The 7494-nt window shown below is 55.8% G+C and overlaps 1 protein-coding gene across 1 annotated transcript in view; it reads right to left on the bottom strand.

The window, feature by feature from the left end:
• Window positions 1-6295, bottom strand: part of CHST8 (carbohydrate sulfotransferase 8) — a 142141-nt gene extending 135846 nt beyond the window's left edge. The window contains exon 1 of the mRNA XM_003937324.4: window positions 5961-6295. The gene's annotated coding sequence lies outside the window, so the exon portion shown is untranslated. The remainder of the gene's footprint in view (window positions 1-5960) is intronic.
• Window positions 6296-7494: the final 1199 nt, after the last annotated feature.

A 7494-nucleotide genomic window follows, 5' to 3' on the forward strand; every position in this document is an offset into this window, starting at 1 on the left:
CTCCCCAATTGTGAAGCCGCTACATAGCTGGGTCTCCAGGTATATCTCACCTGATCCTTCACTCTGCTGTTCACATGGGCCTTCCTGCAGCTCCTGGACAGCGCTCTTCCTGCCCTCTCACCCATTCCCTCCACAGGGAGCCCTGGCACGCTCTTGCCTGCACCTGCCTGGCATGCTGGAGTCTCTCTCCCCGTCCTTTCCTCCCACACAGCCCCCCAACCCTGCTTAGTTCCCACTCCTCCTTCAGACCTCAGCTGAAGGGCCACCTCTTCTGAGAAGTCCTCCTGACCTCTCAGTCCAGGTTAGATCACTCTTTGGTAGGTCTCGTAGCACCTGGGTGTTTATTTCCTTATATTCTTTATATCCTTATCACAGCCTAGAATCACACATTAGTCATTCTTTTTATTAATGTCTTTGGCAGAAAATGAATTAGTGAATGAGGACTAGATGAGGGTCTCCATCCCACCCTCTATAAACTCACAAGGGCAGGGACCACTCTTAGCTTTGCTCACCTCATGTCCCCAGGGCCTGGTACTGTACCTAACACCTGCTCTATAAACATTCAGGGAGGGTATGGTGAGGGACAGTGAGTGACAACGGGCCTGGCACTAGTGCAGGAGAGAGAATCATTTGGCATCAGGTTTCAATGTCGATAATTCCAATTTAGTTCAAATAAATGTCACTTACCAGGGCCAACACTGGCCATGGCTTGGCAGGGAAAGAGCATCTTGCCCTCGGTCACCAGCACCAAGAAATACTCATTTCCCAGAAATGTATGGTATTCTATGTGGGGAGAGGGAACGTGAGACCCAGGCCACCAACCTGGGAAGACAGCTGTGTCTGCTGCCCCCAGCCCCAGGCCTGCATACAGACTGTCTTAGTCCATTCCTTTTGCTGTAAAGGAATCCTGAAGGCTAGGTAATGTACAAAGGTAATGTACAAAGTCGGGCACACTGGCTCACGCCTATAATCCCAGCACTTTGGGAGGCTGAGGTGGGCAGATCACTTGAGGTTAGGAGTTCAAGACCAGCCAGGCCAACATGGTGAAACCCCATTTCTACCAAGAATACGAAAAAAAAAAAAAAAATAGCCAGGCATGGTGGTGCATGCCTATAATCCTAGCTACTTGGGAGGCTGAGGTGGGAGTATCTTTTGAACCTAAGAGGCAGATGTTGCAATAAGCTGAGATGGTACCACTGCACACTCCAGACTGGGTGACAGAGTGGGACTCCTTCTAAAAAAAAAAAAAAAAAAAAAAGCCAGCACTTTAGGAGACTGAGGCAGAAGGATCAATTGAAGCAAGAAATTCAAGATGAGCTTGGACAACATAGGGAGATCCCATCTCTACAAAAAAAAATTTTTAAATTAGCAGACATAGTGGTGTGCATCTGTAGTTCCAGCTACACAGGAGGCTGAGGCAGGAGGATTGCTTGAGCCTGGGAGTTCAAGGCCACAGAGAGTTGTGACAGCACCACTGTACTCCAGCCTGGGCAACAGAGTGAGACACTTGCCTTTTTTTTTTTTTTTTTTGACACTTGCCTCTAAAAAGAAAGAAAGAAAAAAAAAGGATTTGGCTCACAGTTCTGCAGGTTGTACATGCATGAAGCACGGTGTGAGCATTTGCATCTAGTGAGGGCCTCACACTCTTCCACTCACAATGGAAGGGTAAGAGGAGCCGATGTGTGCGGAGATCACAGAGGTAGGGGGTAGGTACCAGGCTCTTTTCAACGACCAGCTCTTGTGGGAACTAACAGAGCAAAAGCTCCCTCACTGGCCGGGCGCGGTGGCTCAAGCCTGTAATCCCAGCACTTTGGGAGGCCGAGGTGGGTGGATCACGAGGTCAAGAGATCGAGACCATCCTGATCAACATGGTGAAACCCCGTCTCTACTAAAAATACAAAACATTAGCTGGGCATGGTGGCGCATGCCTGTAATCCCAGCTATTCAGGAGGCTGAGGCGGGAGAATTGCCTGAACCCAGGAGGCGGAGGTTGTGGTGAGCCGAGATCGTGCCATTGCACTCCAGCCTGGGTAACAAGAGCGAAACTCCGTCTCAAAAAAAAAAAAAAAAAAAAAACTCCCCCACTGCCCCAAAATAGCATTACTCCATTAAGGATCCACCCCCATGACCCACCTCCCATTAGACCCCACCACTAACATCAGGGATCACATTTCAACATGAGATTCAGAGGGGACAAACATCCAAACTATTGCCCAGATACTCTGACTTCCTGAAAGGTGGCTTTGGCCATAGGGCCAGGGCTGCTGCTTGGATGTCAACTCACCTGCACGCAACCTTCCCCAATCTCTCATTGGCCCAGACTGCACTGCCGAATTTCTAAGAGCCCAGGAAGGAACCCGGCCAGTGCAGGCTAGAACGCCACATCACAATGACAGGTAGTTTTGTACAGGGTAAAAGTCACTTTTTTCCATGACCAATTTGTAAGCCTCATCATCTGCCACACTGATTTACTGGCCACAGGGTCACACATCCTCCAGCTGATGAGAAATGAGATGGTGTCTCCTGCATTCTCTGCTACCTGAGCTAATGCAGCTCTCTGTCCCCAGATTGTCTGGGTTCATGGGCTTCCTCCAGAGGGAATACAGCCACTCTGGAGTCAGATGATCCCTGAATGTGGCACCAAAGACAGCACCAAACAGTCTCCTGTCAGCACCCTGTCACCATGCACGCTGCTCACGCCCAGCCTGCTTTCCCAAGTTGCAAGACACTGATGCCATATCTACATCTGGGCACCATCCCCAATTTAAACTTTTTTTTTTTTTTTTTTTTGAGACAATCTCCCTGTCACCCAGGCTGGAGTGCAGTGGTGCGATCTCAGCTCACTGCAACCTCTGCCTCCTGGGTTCAAGTGATTCTCCTGCTTCAGCCTCCCAAGTAACTGGAATTACAAAAACGTAATCCCGCCACCACACACAGCTAATTTTTGTCATTTTAGTACAGACAGGGTTTTACCATGTGGGCCAGGCTGGTCTTGAACTCCTGACCTCAAGTGATCTGCCCGACTCAGCCTCCTAAAGTGCTGGGATTACAGGTGTGAGCTACTGCGCGAAGCCAATTTTTCAAAAATTTACTTATTTCATTTTTTGCTGTCTCAGTGCTGGGTCACACTGATCTCCTTGGGTCAGCACTCTATAAATCTCCTGTTTATAAATCATCACCTTCTGGTTAGCTGAAAGGCTGGCCACTCGTTCCAGGTGGTATTTATTGGCTCTAATTGCTCATTAAAGAGCTACTCCACGTTTCTCCATTGTGGCTGCCACGCACCAGTAAATTGGGGTGGTTAGATTTTCCAAGCTGCAAAGCAGCAGATTTGGGCAAGACAAGGATCTCAGACTCCAGGCCAGGCAGCAGGCAGAAGATGGGGATGTCAGCCAGGGACACACCTTCCCCATCAGCCCCTACAAGTATGGCCACACCCACTGAAAATTTCTCCAGCCAGACACATCAGCAAACAATGATCAAAGCTCAGAGAGCCCTTTCTCTCTTCCATCAGCAAAACCACAAAAAGCCTCTGGCAGGAACTCCGAGCTCAGAGCAGGGGGGCAGCCTGCGGGACATTTCCAATCAGGCTAATCTGACTCTCCTTTAAAGAGAATTGAAGGCAAATTCTGAGAGGAGCCCATAAGGCAGTGTTTCTCAACACACACACAGCAAAAAAAGTAGTTTCTGGACTTTCTCAGACTTATTAGCTTACATCAACAGAGATTTGAATAAATGTTTAAAAAACAAAATTCCCTGGATACCCTGTAATCAGTAAATGTTCATTATGGAAACACAGCAAATATGCATGAAATTTCCCAAGTGATACTCTGGCTACAAGATTAAAAAGGCATCTCTAACAGCAGGCTGAGTTACAAAGCGTCCTCTGTCGTCGGTCATAGTCCGGGGGGACGTTCTGCCAAGCTTAGGAGGTCACATGAGCCTGCTGTCCTCTCCCAGCCAGAGCCAAGGAAAATCAGAAGACGCGCATTTTGCCTGCTCAGGCAGTTTATAAATGAGCCCCCCCACCCCCCGTGCTGCCTGATTGATGCCTCTCAATAAATAATTAATCCTTGACCTTGCTTCAAGAAAGCCTTGACTTTTTAATTTGGGGTCTTTTTAAAAAATCAATACCCAGGAAACATAATTCACTCTTACCGAGTCTGATTCCAGGTTAATAAATAAATAAGTAAATAAATGGGCTGCACTATGTGTCCCAGGGTGACTGGTGCAGGTGATGGGTCATGTTCCAACTTTGAGGTTTTCCGTGTTCAAATGCTATTATTGGATAATTGATCAGCCGATCCAACTGGAACCAACATTCACACCCTTAAGAGGTTCCCTCTCTTCAGGGTTCCAATGTTATTCCTCCCGGAGGTCACTTCAGAGGCCCCGTCTACTGAACGCTCCTGAATGAACTTCCACCCCCTACGCCCACCTTCTGCGCTTGGGGTGTCCTAATTAAAATTAAAAGAGGATCTTCTGCTGGGATGAGTGTCACTCCTTCCTGTGGTCTGTCTGCCTTGCCTTTGGGACAGGGCAGGAAAGGTCTTGGCAGAAAATTTTAAAGAAGGCTCTGCCAAGCCTGTTGCAGCGGGTGCTCTGTCCTAGGGCAAGACTTCCCCACAGGCAGGCAAGGGTCAAGGTGAATTCAGAAGAGAAAGGTTACCCCGGAAAGTGGGCTTGGTACTGAAGCTCCTCAGCATCTGGGGAGGGCAGAGGGGATAAAAGGGGGTTGATCTGCCTCTTACTCCTGTCCCCCGGCCCACCCACCATCCACTCCAGAGCAGCTACTACCTCCCTGCACCCAACGCCTCTCCCACGTGCTCTGCTGCTGCGCCAGATCGCGCTAAGCAGATGGAGAGGGGCCGGGACGCCCGCTCCCCTTAACGGAGCTGATCATGGCTCAGGAGCCAGCGAGGGTGACCCAGGAACGCGGAGTCCCCTGGGACACCGGGGACGACTGCGGGGCAGAAAGCCCCAGGATCGGCACCTACTTCTCGGTTGAAAGAATCAGCCAGGCAGCAGCGCCCACAGCCGAGGGAGCCGCAGCCGTTTCAGCTTCGGGTCGGGGTCGCGGGCGTGGAGACAAGACTTACGCCAAAGTTAGGACGGCGGGAGTCCCGCACCGGAGAAGGAATCGGGGTCACCTCAGACCCAAGTCCCAGCCCCAAAATTGCCAAAACCTGCGATCGCCCTCCTGGCCCGGCCGGCCTCCAGAGAGGCCAGAGCGGGTCTGCAGAGGCTGCAGTTGGTAGCCGGAGTTGCAGCCGCCGCCAGAGCTCGGCTCGGTCCCGCCCCAAACGGATCTTTTCAGCGCTCACTGGAGCCGCCCGAGGTTCCGACTCCTGCACTCCCGGACACACGCACGCACACACCTTCACACCATCACTGACGCACGCACACTCGCCTCCAGCACTAACAGGCCAGTGCCCTGGAGAGTCGCGGGGTGGAGACGCTCGCGACGGAACCGCTGGGTAGGAAGCCAAGGCCACTTAAACTTCCCCCCTCGCCCCCTGCCCGCCGCAACCCGCCCGAGTCCCGACCGGGAACGCGCGAGGAAGCCCCTGCGCCCCGAGCGCTCCTGCCCGGCCCTTGGCTCTCGCGTCTCGGCGCCCGACGCCGCCTCCCCGCGCGCAGGACCCAGGGCCCAGAGGAGGAGCGCGGGTCCGCAGGGACCCAGAGGGGCAGCAGTTCACAGAAGCGCTGCGACGAGCGAGATCCAAGGAGCGAAAGTCTAATTAAAGTTCCCACTACCCGGACTGGTCCCTAAAGTGGAGCCAGACCCGAGCCCCGCGCACCCCACCTCCGCCCGCGGCTTCGGACTCCCATCCAGGTGTCGAGGCCGGGATGGCGCGCAGTGCAGTCCCGGGCCCGCTCCGGACCCCTCCTGGCGTCCCCGCCGGCCAGGAGCCTGAGCAGGGCGGGAACAGGGGTGGAGTATGGGCACAGCCACTTACCTGGCGCAGCGGACGCTCCCGAGGCCGCGGACGTCTCCAGTCCGGGCGCGGTTCCTCGCGGCGGATCCTCCGCTCGGGGCGCGCAGGCGGCGGGGAGGACCTCCGCCCCAGCTCGAGCCCGGTGCCTCCTCCTGCTCGGAGCGGAACCCGGTGCGATCTGAGGGCGAGTGGCGTGGGGCCGGCGGCCGGAGCGCGCGGAAGAGCGAGAGGGCGCGGTGCGGCGTTCTTCTTCGGCCCCCGGCGCGATCGGTTCCCCCACCTCCCGCCGCCGCCGCCGCCGCCTAGTCCTCTCTCCTTCCCGCAGCACTGTTGCAGCCGGCTAGCGCGCCAGGAAGGCTCCCAGCGAAGTGAGAGCGAAGCCTCCGGCGAGGCTGGAAATAGAGCGGCGCCCGCCCGGCGCCCCGCCCCCGGCCCGTGCCCCGCCCCGCGTGGTGGCGGCAACGGCAGTAGCCGGGCCGGGCGGGGATAGCTCCCGCGATGCGCTCGGCCCTCCCGGGGGCTCGCGGGCGCCGCGCCCACGCGCGCTCTGCGGCTCCCGCGGCCCTGTTGGCCGCGCGCTCAGAAGGAGTCGCTGCTGGGCGCGGTCCGGCGGCCGCGGGGGTGGGAGCGGTCGCAGCGGGGGCCGCGCCGGTCTCCCGGTCCGGGAGAGCCGGACTCCGGCCTGCCGCTTGGCTCCAGACCGTGGCCAGTGCTGCCACTTCCTTGGTGGGTCGCACGCGGCGCCGACCAGAGTAAAAGACCAGGCGTTACCCGGGCGGGCCTTGACCACAGCCTGGCAGGGGCGCGCGCCCAGGACCCGACGCTGCGGGGGCGCAGGGCCCGCGAAAGGCGGAAGATTGATCCTGAGGAAGATTCTGGGAGCTCTCCGGGCTTCAGCTCGAGTGGAATTCGGTCAAGGCCGCGGGCTGCCTCAGGCTCCCGTGTCTGCATCCATCCCCAATCCCTGAGGCTCTGGATTCTGCTGCAGGTGCCCTGCGATCCAGGCGCTCCCTTCAGGGCTTCATCCTGGAAGTTTCTGTCAGGTCACCAGCCTGAGAGTGGGGGCCAACCGACCCTCTTCACACACATTCGGGAACATAGCGTGGGAAATGGAACTGGCCCACAGCTACATAGCACCGGGGCAGCGCAGGGACAGGAACACGGGGCCCTGGTTTCGGGTCCTTATTCTTCCTAAGAGGCAGCCCCCGCCTGCAAGGGGCAAGCAGGCCTCGGGAAGGAGCGCAGGCTGTTTTCTTCCAGTAGCTCTAGGAAACTGTGCACATCAGTCTCCTATTAGTTCTGAAGAGACACCCAGTATTTTCAAACACCTGCTGAGAAGCCTTTAATAAAACAACGTGAAACACCCTCGCACTTCCCTCTCTAATGGTACCTGCTGTCTAGTTAGCCTGATTCAGACCAGCTGACCCTGAGTGAGGGCTGGAATTGGGAAGGGGGATGGGCCCGTGGTTCTTGACTGGAGTCGGGGAAAGCAGGCAGAGAGCAGAGCTACTCAGCTCGAGGGCCCCGAGGCCTCCTTAACGTTCCAGGTAAGCTC

Source organism: Saimiri boliviensis, chromosome 14 (assembly GCF_048565385.1).
Source record: "Saimiri boliviensis isolate mSaiBol1 chromosome 14, mSaiBol1.pri, whole genome shotgun sequence".
Lineage (NCBI taxonomy): Eukaryota > Metazoa > Chordata > Mammalia > Primates > Cebidae > Saimiri > Saimiri boliviensis.